The following is a 15,249-nucleotide window of genomic DNA, read 5'->3' on the forward strand; positions in this document are numbered from 1 at the left end:
AAATACTAGAAGCAAGAATTAAAGTATTCATAAACTGGAAACAATTTTGTGCTAAAAAAAGAAAAATCAGTGAAAGATTACATATCAGTTTTCCAGGTATGTTTAACCTAAATACATACAAACAGTGAAAGAAATTTTTAAGCTTCTTCTACATTATCTTCTCCACTACTGGTCAGCCTATCCCTCCTATCTTAATTAGGCTACATGGATCATTTGCTGCTTAGTTTTCTGAGCCCATCTCTCAAAGTTCACAAATCTATGTGTTTGTTTGTCCAGACCAATGATTTCATTGCTATACAGAATGCCTGGATGGTGAGATTTCCTCCCATCAATGCAGCTCTTCATTTTTTTGTAACACAGTTTAAGAAATGTCCTGGAGGCAAGGAAATGTTAAATGAGCTAATAGCAGTCACACAGGCAGCATTTGTCACAGGTAGGACTGGACCTCAGGTCTTCATGATGAATGGATTGGACACAAAGCCTTACCATAAGTGTCCTAGAAAATTTATCTTTAAAATTCATCTGCATACTTTCCAGCCACAATAAATTCTCATTAATTAGTATTGCATAAATTTGAAATTTATGTTTCAGAAAATTACTTGGCTAAAATGTACACCAAGAAGCAAGAAATCTTTGCTAGAAAGTGAAGAATATAGTTTCTGGTGATTTCTTTTCATGCCAATCTCTCCCAAATTACTTGTATTCACTTCTCTGGTAGAATGTAAGCTCCTGTAAGGCAGTAACAGTTCATTTTTCTTTTTGTATTCTTCTAGCAGAGCACACAAAGTAAGCTCTTAATATATGTTGAATAGAAAGAATTATAAGGGGGTCCCATTTAAAGGACTGGAAATACAATATCATTTAGAGGGAAAAACCCACTAATCAATGTACCCAATAAAATAGGTGTGTATCATAAAACCCCCAAACTTTCAACAAATTCTTTGTCATTTTTTTTCAGTCATTTCTGATTTTTCCTGACTTCATTTGATTTTTGCTCAGCAAAGATACTATAGATTTGCTATTTCCTTCTCCAGCTCAATTTTTACAAATAAGGAAGCTAAGGCAAATTGTATTCAGTGACTTGCTCAGGGTCACACAGTATCTGAGACCAGATTCGAACTTAGAAGTTCCTGACTTCAGATGAGGCTATCCATTATACCTGCTACAGGAGGATGCAAAGGTGAACTGGAATCTCCCACAGTGATCAACCATTAGAGATTTCAAGTGGGCAGGACTAGTGTGGACACTTCAGATTAAAAGCTAGCTAGATCACGTAAAACATTATAGAACAAACTCTTCAGATAAGCTCGAATTCCTCCTTTGAACTGTCCTGTATCAGTTTTGATCTTGGCTGTTTTCTGTTTCTACCCTTAGGTCTTTCTCCTTTTCTGATTTCAAATGCTTTGTTACTTTTATAATCCTAGCTCTTTGCCTCTGGATGTCTTTTTTATTTTGTTGAATAACAAAGACATGAATAACCAGGATCCTCTGTGTCTGGTTTCTAATCCTTGTTTCACTATGCCCAGCCGTGGACCCAAAATATTACCCATTGTGAAACCTGAATTGTCACCATGGAAGTTGGCATTCAGTCTCAAGATTTGGATCCCATTCTTCCTTCTTAAATTGGGTAAGACTGAAAAAAGTTGTAAGTCTTAATTGGCAACAATTACTGGTCTTTTTTCAATTACTTCATGCAATTCAATGCAATAAAATGAAATAATTACAAAATTTAGGAATCTGTATAATTAGGATGTTTCATTAATTTGGATTTACAATCTTTCAGGTTTCCCTTTGTACTTATTCATTCAATCATTCCTTCATTTCTCATTACCCGAGCATGTGGGTTTTCAGTAGTGACTATAACACTGAGTTAAGTAGTCTAGAATCAGGTTCCTGTCAAAACCCTCTGGAAATATATATATTTCACTAACTTCTTGCTACTTTTGCCAATGTTTCTAAGTTTAAACATATTATTTGCATTGAGGGAAAGTTGGTTTTTAGAAGGGAAGTAAGAATGTGACAGGATTAGGAAAATAATTCTTTATTCTTTCTCCAGAGTAGCCAGATTAATTACCTTTTAGGGAAACAATTCTAAAAGGATGCAGGGGTCATGGTTTATTCAACTGAAATAAAGGAACAAAAAGTAAGCAACGCCCAATGCTACAAGCCTTGGAAATTAAAAAGAAAAGACAAATCCAAAAGAACCCTGTTCTCTAGGAACTTACATTCAGTTAAGATTTGGGAATAAAATATCCATCCATCAACAAGCATTTATTATTATACATATAATAACATGGAAATTTGAAGAGTGAGAAAACACTGGCAACTAGTGGAATCAAGATAGGATTCCTACACATGACAGTTCCTGAGATAAGCCTTGAAGGAGAAAAAAGTTTCTAAAAGGTAGAAGAAAGGAGAAAAATTACTTACTTCTTTCTATCTCTGTATGAATATAAGCCCAGGAAAAATTAGCCATGCATTCAGCAATATACTAGAGACCTTTGAGAGGTGATTAAATACAATTGTGACTATCGGTCCTGGATTATTAAATCAGGAGATTGGATTTCTAATTTTCATTCTACCATAGTGAGCTGTGTGATAGTAGGCAAATCACAACCTCTCTGGGTTTTGCTTTTGTTATTTATATAGTCATGAGAACTGAAACAGATGATTGATGGATTGATTCCAGTTTCAATAATCCCAAGAACTTCTAAGGCAAGAATCCTCTTATTTATCAGCCTGGAAATACTGAGAACTAAAGAAGTTCTATTACACAAAGTGAAGAGGATAATAGATTTGGAACTTGAAGGACTATGTATTACTTTCAGTTGCCTCTCTCTCTTCAAGACTCCATTTGGGATTTTCCTGGCAAAGATACTGAAATTTCCTTCCATTTCCTTCTCCAGTTCATTTTTTATAGATGAGGAAACTGAGGCAACCAAGGTAAAGTGATTTGCCCAGGGTCACAGCTATTAAATATCTGAAGCCAAATTTGAATTCAGGAAGAGTAGTCTTCTGACTGTAGGCCTGATACTCTAACCAGGCTAACTCTAACTCTAACATTATACAACCTAGCAGCTCAAAAGGAACATTAAGGATCTACTAATCTAGTAAACTCATATTTAAAAGGAAATAGATTTCTGTGGGCTACATATTGATTTAGAAAACCACAAATTAATATTATCTATGTGCAACTGTATTTTTATTTATTTTGTTCAACATTTTTCAATTTTATCTTCATTTGATTCAAGCCTTAGTATTTGGACACTGGAATTCTAGTTCTCCTTCCTATATTTGTGGTACCAAGGGCATATAAATTAATTTAGTAACTCTTGAAGACTTCCCCCATTGCTGAAATCTCCATACTTTAAAATTTTAATCTGGGACCTTCCCTCTGTTTTTTTTTCTTCCAATTGATCTCCAAATCTGATTTATTCCATGCCCCCCCCATTTATCTCATATATACTTTGATTACTTACAATCAAAAAGTTTCTATTAATACCTATTATATGCTAGGCATTGTGCTAGAAACTGGCCATCAAAGAAAAGAAAAGTGGGGGGTGGGAACAGTCCTTGTTCTCAAGAAGCTTTCAATATTGATCCAAACTTTGGCCACAGAAACAAATTATTATCATTGCCCAAGTGGAGAAGTCATGCTGAGGTTTTAAAATGGCACTCCTCCAAGATTCTCTGACAGAAAACCTCAATCAATGGAAAGCCATTGGGGCAGTATAGTGCAGTGGGAAGATCTCTACTTAGAATCAAAAGAGGAAGAATTCTAACTCTATTTATTGCCTATGAAACCTTGCAAGTTACTTCTTTTGATTCTAGTTTCTTTACCTGTAAAATGAGGGGATTAAACGAAATGATTTCCAAGATTGCCCTCAGTCCTAATTCGGTTATCCTCTTTCCCCTTATTTAGAGGTAAGAAACAAAGAACTTTGCAATCCTTTATTTTAGCTAAAGTAGCAGCCTGGTTTTCATCAAAGTTAAAATATTCCATCCAGGCTTTTTGTAAAAAAAAAAAAAATAAATTCTGTGAAATTGTGCATCTGTAAGCAGAGGATTCCAGCTCCCACTCATAAGCTTCTGACTGCAGCATCTTCTCAAGGGTACAAGTCTCCCTTTAACTAGGAGGGTGAGTGCCAGCAGAATAGGGAGAACAGGCTTTTTATTTTATTTTTTGGGAGGAAGTATGTTTCTGTACATCTTGTAAATTAATAATAATAATATTAATGGCTGACACATACAAGGTTTTATGCTTTATAAAACAAGTGTTAGGCAACATTTCGTTTGTTCCTTACAACCACCTCTGGAGGAAGTAAAACAAATATGATCACATCTTACAGATTAGGAACCTGAGCTTCAGAAAGGTTAAGCCATTCAACTAAGGCCATATGATAATAACAAAATTATAACATCATAAATTTAGTGGTAATATATAATGGATTTAAATGCCTATCTTCTGATTATAAAGGGATTCCATTTTCTACTGCTTCATTCTGTCTCCTCAGCCTACAAAGGTCTATTAAGTGCCTACCACATATCATTTGCTATGAAAGGAAAAGTTCCTTCCCTCAGGTAGCTTCTAATCCATAATCACGTATGTATCATAAATAGAACTCAAATCCATGTTTTCCCCAAAGCAAAGGCTAACTCTCTTTCCTTTCCAACTTAATTCCTTTCCTTACACTCTACTTTCACTCTCCAGAGGATAAAAATGATGGGAAGATAATGATACTCTCATGTGAACAAATCATAAGGAAATGGCAGTCATCTCCTAAGTATGTGTGAAAATCTGACAGTCTATCAAAAATGAAAGAGTCATCAATTCCCTTGGGTCTCCCAAGAATCGACCCCAAGGCTTTCCAGAAATGTAGGACCATTTATGTAATAATACATTTAAAGTGCAAATTTAATCAAGCCTGTGGGAAAATACCATGCACCTAATCACTTTGACTTGCTGAAACATGATGCAAGCAACAATTCATTCCTCCTCCTCTCTTTTGATATTAAATCTACAATCCGTTTCTCCACAACTTGAGTCATTAAATCTGTTCCCGTAACCTGCTAGAATACATAATGCTACATAGCTCTTGAAAATGATTAGTTTCAATTCTGTTGTCTGTATCCTAAGTTTCTATCTTTACGATTCAAAGAATTTAAAGAATTAGTTAACTTAATAAATGTTGAAATCTTTTTTGTTGTTGTTATTGAGCCATGTCCTTTTATTATTGTAAAGAACTTATAAGGAGGAAGTTTCCTTTGCCGATGCACATTTCCACCTTTCTGAAATTTCTAGTCCTATAGTTAATATGTATCAGGGGTAAGCTTGTCCCAAAGGATTCCTAACTTTAAGGCTGATTCACATCTGCTACCCCATAATGCCTCTCTGAAAATATCTGAGCTATGAATTTGACCTACTAACTATATTTAATTAATTAATATAGTTATATCTACTTAAATATTATATATTTAATTAAAGAAAGGTCAAAGCCATGTAAGAATTACTATGTTGTAAAGAAAATAGCTTATACTCAGCTAATCCACTTTATAAACTCAGATTTTTAGTAACGAGTTTTAGCATGATAAAATAAATCTGTACTATTGATCTAGCTATATAGCAGTCAAAACATTTCCTCGGTATAAATTCAGGGTCCTCTACACTGCAAAGGGTTTTGAACTGGGTTATGTGAACTTGTTTTGCTTTGTTTTGGATTATATTTTCATAACTGTATTCAATATAATTGCTTTCCTTTGTATTCCATGGACCTTATTTTATGTATTTAAAACTGTTCTGAGTAATCTGTCCCTTTCACCAGACTGCCAAAGGAATCCATCATACAAACAAAACAACAACCAAAAAACGTGAGCAGGCAGAGGGACATATTGAATTGAAAGTCAGTTTTTGGGAAAGGAAGATCTTCGTTGGAATGGTGCTTCTGATGCCCATCAGTTGTGTGAATCTCATTTTAACCTCTCAGTGATCCAGACATGCTACTCCCTTCCATAAATGTGGTGGCCAGCAGGAAAGAAAGAATAAGTTTCAATGAGAACATTTGTATTGCTCCTAATCCTGGCATAGGAAGCAATTAAATAAAAGACTTTTTTTCCCCACTACATTAAGAGGAAAATAGGAAATAATTACAAATACTTGTAGGCCATGACTCTTCCATTCCATATTTTCAGAAGTTGGCTCATCAAGCATCCCCTTAGAGTATTACCAGATAAACCAGATTATGAATCCTCCTAGAACTGGGCCTTCATTGACTAATCTTTCATTACTCTTATATGTTGGAGAACATCTGCTGATCTACATTTGTAGAAAGAGATTCCTGGTCTGGACGATTCCTGTACCAATGGAGTCACAGTTTCAACTTCTATCCCTAGCCATGGGTCATCTACCACTTTAACATGAAAGCTGATTACATAGTTTCAGATTTTAAGATCCTTTTTCTAAAAGAGCTTTGATGGTCTCCTATATGAAACCTCACACATAGTTCAATAATACACACAAAGTAAATGTCAATATAAGGTTTTGGACAGTGATTAATGGCACCATAGTGCACAGAGTGCCAGGTCTGGAGTCAGGAAGATTCATCTTTCTGAGTTCAAATTTGATCTTGGACAGTTACTTCTTGTGTGATCCTGGGCAACTCACATTACCTTGTTTGTCTCAGTTTCCTCATATATAAAATGTGCTGAAGATGGAAATGTTAAACCATTCCAAAATCTCCACAAAGAAAACCCCAAATGGAGTCATAAAGAATTAGACATGACTGAACTGAACAATAAGTGATTCCCACATATGGTAGTGAATTCCTTCAGACAATGCAAATCAATAGCTGCTCTATAGCTTAGAGACTTAGCAATTTTTCTGAGAATGCTAAAAGGTTATATGTTTTAGCCAAAGTGACAAACCTAGAATGTATTAGAAGGGAAATCTGAAACTCTGAGATTAGCTCTTATTCACTAGATCATGCTGACTTCCATATAACATTTTGAAAATGCTCTTTTTTTGAGGAGGCAGGGGGTTCTAGAGCTCCATCACCCATAATAGAAGGCAATTCATAGGCCTAAAGGCAATGCTGATCTGTTGATCAGTACAGAATCTTTATCATAGTCTGTTTTTTTTTTTTTTTTTTTCAATTTGGGCTAGTTTATTCCTTCATAGGCAATCTGGTAACTCTCTGCTCCCCGGAGCTCACCATAGTGTATCCCCTTGAATCATCTCTAGCCCTGTTTTAACTGAAAACACCTAAACCCAAGGAACCTACCAACCTCCGCCTCCCCAGCCACAGGGATTACAGAAGTGGGCTACCACAACTGGTCCCAAGAACTCTTAAACTATAAAATTTCACCTTTTTAATCTTCACATAAAATTTTAAAGTGGATGGCGTCAAACTCTGACAAACATTACCCTCTAAAATAGAGATGCTTACTCTCCTCCCCTTCCTAAAAGATTAATTTTTTTCCCTACTCTTTGTGGAATTTATAAATCATTAAGCAGTCAATTTTTTTTTTTCCTTTCTGATCGCACAGTCTCATCTACCTGAGATGACTTTCTTTTGTTCATTTTGGCAAAAAATCTGTTGATCCAGGAGGTGTAAATCCCATTCCATCTGTGGATGATGCTAACAGCTCTCACCCCTGTCACACTACATTTCAAAAGGCAATTTTTAGCAAAAAGTCGCCCCAGACTGCACTACCTGTTGTTTGGCAACTCACACCTTCCCTTTCACATCTCAGGAGCAATGTTGTTATAGACCAAATGCCAGCTTGCATGGTTGCCATTTTGGGAACAATATGTATCCAGCACAGACTTGGAAAACTCTCCGGGAAAAGACGCCTGCTTGCTGATTAAACATTAAGCTAAACTGGCCAGGACCCATTCTCTATGTTGAGTAGATTGTCCCAGTTTATTGTTGGATGAAAATCTGTTCCTAATAGTTAACCCCATGTTAGATAAATAAGGTATAGCTTGGATACCGTTTGCATTCATCATGTACTTAAGCACACTAATATCAAATGAGAGATACACAAAAACAACAAAAGTGTTTTGTAAACCTTAAAGCACCACCACAGGAGCATTAACTAGCAATATGTACGATCCAGAACAATTAGTTTAAAAAGGAAACACATTTTTCTTCTTATGAAGCTGAACAATAGAAGATCAATTTGAGTCATAGTAGAAAAAGCTCTAGAAATGGAGATTTAGTTTCAAGTTCCAACTCTATATATCACTTAACTGCTCTAGAAATGGAGATTTAGATTCAGGTTCCAACTCTATATGTCATTTAACTGCTACGAAACTCAATTTTGTCACTTGTTAAAATGAATAAATAACATCTGTCTTGTTTATCTGATGCAGTTACTTTAAGGACTGGGCCAGGTAATACATGGAAAAGTTCTCTGAAAACCATAAGGCATTATACAAATGTTAGATAATATCATTCTTGTGTTGAATAATTATTGTTGGATAGATTTTCTTGTACATTTGAATTCCCAATAGTTTGTGGGGTAGTTTATTTTTTTGTCAACTGGAATGATAATGTAATCAACTTCCAATTATTCACGTGGAGATTAACTGCTTTGAGAATTAAATATCTAGCTAATTAACCTTGAGTCCAAGAACTTGCCTCTGATTCATGACTCTTTAATCACCTTGTTAATTTCAGGGTCTTTTCTTGGGTCTATGATAACTCTGGAATGATAATGAAAAGAGCACATGGTAGAGAAGGTTATCAAAAGAGTGGGAGACACAGCCCCAATTGAGGCAGTGATCCTTTAAAAATCCTTTAAATCTCCCTACACTAGCAGCCAAAATAACAAGCTTAGATATGGGTTCAAATCTTCTATGTGACTCTGGGTAGTTCGTTTTAGTCCAGAAATCTCCAAGCAACTTTGTAGGGGTTATCTATCAAGTCATAAATGGATGGTTAATTGTATTAGTTCAGAATCTACAAAAGAAAGAAGGCAAGCACTTGCAGGTTATTTAGAAGCTTTCCACTGGCACACAATGAATTCATTTCTTCAGTAAAGGGATGGAAGAAGTTAGCTGTGATAGGCACTAAACAGCATTTACTTTTTTTAAAAATCAAACTGGCCATATTTTTATGGATCAAAATCTAGAGCCATTTCAGAATCAACTGCCTATGTGTAGCTGTATCATTAACTGATTACGCCAATGATCTGTGCCTCCTGCTAAAGTATAGATTCCATCACCGCAGGGACCATATTTCAGGTCTTTTTGTAGCTCATTCAGTGCCTAAGATAATATGCTCTACAAATAGCACTTGAATTGAAACTACATGTTGAATTTTAAAGAATGCCAAATTAATTTCTCTACTTAAGCCAAAGGTAATTTAAGAAATTCTAGAGGAAAAGTAGTAGTTTTTAATCACTGTCAATGATGGAAGAGACCAAAAAAGTTAGGCTCAGATACAGAGGGAGTAATAAAATGGCAAACTTCTAATTTTGACCCTGGCCTTTTCCCAGCTGGAAAAAATTGAAAAAAAAAAAAGCCTAAGATAAAATGTCTATTTCTCCATAGTCTCTCAGACCTCAATGTGTCTCAGGAATGTGTCAACGTCATTTTATCTTTAAATAGGGGCTAGCAGGAGTTTGACTGATGTTCAAGGGAAGGAAGAGAAAATTCTGGTGAGGGAGAGCCAAAGGCAAGGATTAAGGCGAGAGGAGGAATGAAATGGAAACTTTTATCCCAATTTCTATTATCACTCATACTACATAGCTCTTTCTCCCTCTTATCTGCCTGCTGCCTTGGGCTGGGGGTTTGGAGGAAGAATACATTCTCTAAAGTCTCTGGAGCCATCTTTAGCTTTACTGCTCAGTCTCCAATATCTGACATTACCTTCCACCCTGACCAAGTGTGCTAAAATACCCAGAAGGTCAACCTATCGACTCAACTGCCAATTCCCAGACTGTAACTTCAAAGCCAAATCTATAGTTAGCAACTAGCTTTTCTTTCCATTCTTTATAAGTATCTCTCTTAATTACATTATAGTAATTACTCCACAAAAGTATTCAGATTTCTCAAACCATTTCCCTATTGCTGGACCATTCATTTGGTTGTTTCTAGCTTTTTTGGACAAAATAAAATGAATTATGATACTCTAGGTCATGAATATCAAACTCTTAGTTATTGGCTCTCTGCAGCTACAATACTCCTAAAAATAGCCTCAATCAGATGAATGCATAATTGGAAAATACTTTACAAAACAAATAAAAATATCATGAAACATGGATAATGTGAACATGTGCTTCTCTAAGTGAGTAGGGGGCCTATATGGATCTGATATAGAGGACAGAGATCAGTCCTTTAATTTCAATGATAGGAGTATTCAAGGGTGATAGTCTTCCCTAGGTAGATCAGCACCATTCCTATAACTTAATGTCTTAGAGTTTAAAACTTGTCCAGAATTCTAAAACCAGTATCTGAGATGAGACCTGAACATAGATCTCACTGTCCTAGATATACCAAATCTCCATGAAGTTGCTTCACCTCTCTAAGCTAATTTATATTTTGAAATTAATTCATTTAAATATAATTACTGGACTAAAATTGCATTATAATACGTTATACCTTGAAATTAATTATCCAATAAATAGTTATTATCAGTAAAGAAACAGGATTGGAATCAGGAAAGCCCTGAATTCTAATTTGGCTTTAGACATTTACTAGCAATGTGACCAAGAGGAAGCCACTTAACCCTGTTTGCCCCAGTTTTCCCATTTGTAAAATGAGATGGAGAAGGAAACGACAACTCCTACAATCCTTGCTAAGAAAATCCTTAATGGGGTCATTGAGCATGACTAAAATGACTAAGTAACAACAAAAATAGGTCCTAAGTAAACATAATTATTTGCAATGCTGTTTATGGTCAAGCTTCATATGAAATATATATATATATATATATATATATATATATATATATATATATATATTTTAAAGTAGAGAAAGAAAATAACTGGCAATTTACAATCCTGGGCCAAGATCCTCAGAAATCACCCTAATTAAGGAACAGACCCTTCCCCTCAATACTTCTATTCCTTGCCCACATGATTCTTTTCTCTCTCTAGGTTATGTCTTCCACATCCATGTTTGTTATTTTAATTGCTCCAACTATCCCATAACTTATTCTGGGAGAATGGAGCAACTAGCAAAGGCAACTTTTGAAATCTGTTCCTCTCACGTCAAAGGCAGCATTTTCTGCTGTACAAAGCAGCCATCAAAAGCTAGAGAGTGATCTCGAGTGAATGGTTTCAGATGTGCTTAAAATTTCCATGGGCCAAATCACATCAACTTCACCTCTTATGTGACGTGAGCCACCCCCATGCATAATCCAAATTGCTCAGTTCAGTGATGGGAGAACATGGCAGGCGATCCCTAAACAGACAAAGTCTGACCTGAATGGAGTCACACAATCCTGGTCGAATGTGAAAAAGCAGCAGCAGATGAGGGTTGAATGCCTGCCTTCATGATGAGCCTCTTAAAGACAGATTCCCAAGAGTACAATTTATAAGGCTGACTCCAACTCCACCAGTTAACTGGACCAGCATCAGTGTTTATGACCCCGAGAGTTATTTCTTTAGCTTCCAATGTGCCTTCATATCTCAGCCTGTCCATCTCAGCACGGAGACAATCATGTTTCCCTTTGGTTACATATTCTCCTGTTCAAGAAGAATTATTCTATGGCTAGTACAGAGCCAGGGGAGCCTCCTTCATGACACTGTGTATATTCCAAGCTCTTAAGAGCTAATGTTCATCAATTTGGGGATAGTTTTTCTTTCTTCACTCCCGATGAGACTCATTTTCTATCTTCACCTCATTTCCTATCTTTTAAAGCCAAAAAGCAGAACAACGTGTGAAATCACTGAATGTAGAGATAAATGGGAGCCTCCTTGCTCAGGATAGCTGTGATTGACCATGGTTCCCTAATTTTATGAGATGAGAAAAGGCTCATCTTTAGAGCGTCCTTCCTCCACCAGCTTACTCCAGGACTGTACTGTGTGCATGCCTAATCAGTCAAGCGATTGCTTTTTTGTTCCCGGTGATTATAGCTAATTTAAAAAACCCTTAGAAATGTCTGTTCAACCTCAGGACTTTATTGGTATAACTCTGCTAGGAGGACTGGAATAGTCTGGCAACTGCGTACTGTCATCACGTCTGCAAGATGGATTCAAAACAGTTTAAAGCAGCTTTGAGTATTTATGTGGTTGGCGCCACTTACTGTTGTTTTCCCTTTGAATTTAATTTTCTGAGTACATTTCAAACTTCTTCCATAATGCAAAGCAATCTAAAGTACCAATCAAAAAGATCTGATTTGATTCAATTCAGTTAGCATTTATTAAGCACCTTCTACACATTTACAAGTCAGGCACTGATCTAAGTACTAGGGATATGAAGACAAAAAATTATGCCTTTATATTCTACTGGGGGCGGGGCTGCACGTGTATGGGAGGGAGAAACAGCATGCACATAGCCACATTCACATGGTGTAAAAAATGATCTCTTTGGATTTTCACAATAACCTGGGAGAGAGGTACAATTATTATCCTAATTTTACAGATGAGAAAACTGAGGTATAAAAAACTGAGGCTTATCCAGGGGATTACACAGCTACTGGGTGTCTGAGGCCAGACTTGAATTCAGTTCTTCCTGGTTACAAATCCAGAGAAAGAAACAAAGAGGGAGGGGAGAGAGAGGGAAAAAGAGAAAGAGAGAGGTAGAGGAGAGAAGAGGAGAAAAGAGGAGAGGAGAGGAGAGGAGAGGAGAGGAGAGGAGAGGAGAGGAGAGGAGAGGAGAGAAAAGAGACACACACAGGAAAAGAGAGAGGGGAGAAAAACAGAAAGAGACAGAGAGGGAGAGAGAGGGGAGAAAAACAGAAAGAGACAGAGGGAGAGAGAGTAAGAGAAAGAAAGAGCAGAGAAAAGAGAAAGAAGAGGGAGAAGAGAGAGATACACGCACATAGAGGAAGAAAGAGAGGAAAAGAGACAGAAAGAGAAAGGAAGAGAGAAACACAAAGAGAAAAAGGAGAAACAGAGAGACAAAGAAAGAGACATACATAGAGAGACAGAGAAACAGAAAGGGGGGTAAGAGACATAGAGAGAAAAACAGAGACAGAGAAATAGAGACAGACATAGAGACAGAGACAGAGAGAAAGGGAGGGTAGAGGGGAAGTCAAACAATCCCCTTAGGTTTGTTTGGGAAGACCTGGGTTCAAGTCTCACCTCTGATCTCTATGAAAAGCAAGTTTGGCTACATGGCCAGCCCATTGGAGTTGCTCTCTCTGAAGTAGTTTGAATTCTTGATAACTCAGTTAAAGAAAAAACCTCAGTGTCCACACCTTATATTGCCAGAATCTTGCTAAGACAATCCAAATGAAAATTCAGTTTCCTGGCATGGCGCTGGCACACTAGCTAGGTTTTGCAGGCATGCAACAATAATGTCAACCCAAGAGCCCTATAGACGTTCAGGTTGGCAGATGGCCTAAAACCTTCTGTCTCCCACAGTATCCTCCAGAGCCTCCCAAACACTGAGCTAGCTCTGGCCAGGTGTGTGTTAACCTCATCACTGATGTGTACATCTCTGGAAAGTAGACTGCCAAGGTAGGTGATTTTATCCACAATATTCTATTTTTTTCTATTTGCTGTGATGGATGATTCCACATAGAGATGATATGGTACTGCTTGGTAAGAAAACTTTTGTTTTATGGGTGTTGATTGTCAGGCCAAATTTAGATAACTGATCTATACTCTGTTGCATCTCAGCCAGTATGGCAAGCCCACATTAAAGAAGGCACTGTGCTCTATAAGCAAAACAGAATCACAGGAGCACAAAAGAAACACAAGATACACAAAACTAGAGATATCTCCAACCCAAATGTTCAGACTACGTGTACCTGACTTGTGGTAGAAGCTTGCAAGCTCCCACTGGACTAATCATCCACAGTCAAATGCACTGTGCCTTGAGCATTGTGATGCCATTGGAACTCTTCAAGTATAAAAGATGAATGAATGATCACAACCCTGGACAAATCACAAGACACAAATCGCATAACCTCCTGTATTCCAGTCAACACTTCAAGACTATAAGTTGCAGAGGATGCTCAGGCTGCATTGTTAAAGGGAGTTATGTCAATCAGAAAGTTCTCCAAGTCAAAAAACTCTCCCTTCCATCCTTTAGTTTATTTATATTTTGTACATCTTAATTTTTGTACTTATTTCCCCTGAAACAGTGTAAGCATCTTGAGGCTAAAATCAAACTAAAGTAAAAAGAAAGCACCAAGCTATTAAAAAAAAGAAGAAAACAACAAAAGCAGAAAAGAAAGGAAATATTTAAATATAAGAAACTAGTAACTGTGTGGGCACAGATATGAGTGTGTGTGTGTGTGTGTGTGTGTGTGTGTGTGTGTGTGTAAGGGGTAGCTAAGGAGGAAAAGGAATATATTTTTGTTAAGATGGGTTTGCATTTGTGTTATAGGGGAGTATAATGAAAGCTTCTGGAAGGTAAGGATTCATTCATGTTTGTCTAGCACTCAGTTCATAGTAGTTAATCAGTCCATTCTTGTGGATTTGATTGGCTGAAGGTCATAGCCACTCAACTACCTGCCTGTCACTTTTCTACAAAGCATAAGCTAACTAAAAATAGTTATTTGTGTACTAATAATTACCTTATTTGTCCCTGAAAGAATCAGGACTCTAACAATGAGCACATTTTAGAAAAGCATATCCAGAATTCAAGACACATGTCTGCTGGATGCATTTATCTGTCTTTTCTTTAGATGTGAAAGCTTCTGAACCACTGGCAATATCCCATTCCATGCTAATGTCACAGAAAATCTGTCATCTCAGCGCCACTCCTCCCCCGCCCCTTCTCACAAAAAGGTTCCTTCTCTATATGTGGCCTAAGAAGGTAATCAATGGGTGGTACCATCAATTCTTTTCATGTACGACTTCTGGGAGGCAAGGCCAGAAAGAGCCTTGAAGTAAACAACAAACAGTTATGGCACAGGAAGAATGAAGCTCGCTGAGAGGTAGGGGCCCTGGGGGATGCCCTATAACCCTTTTGGACCCACAATTCTCCCTTTTAGAATGAAGGCATGCCGTTTACAACGTCCCATGGATGGGCAGCCTTTGGAAACCATTCTTCCATTCCATTACCCATGGACACGATTTAATGATGGATCAGGTGATCATACATCTCTGGTTCAGTTATGAAGGTGATGG

General features: G+C 37.0%; 1 protein-coding gene across 1 annotated transcript in view; it reads right to left on the reverse strand.

Annotated features, from left to right (window-relative positions):
* Positions 1-15,249, reverse strand: part of LOC100914366 (contactin-3) — a 399,985-nt gene that overhangs the window by 127,290 nt on the left and 257,446 nt on the right. The gene's annotated exons all lie outside the window — the stretch shown is intronic.

This window comes from Sarcophilus harrisii, chromosome 1 (genome assembly GCF_902635505.1).
Source record: "Sarcophilus harrisii chromosome 1, mSarHar1.11, whole genome shotgun sequence".
NCBI lineage: Eukaryota > Metazoa > Chordata > Mammalia > Dasyuromorphia > Dasyuridae > Sarcophilus > Sarcophilus harrisii.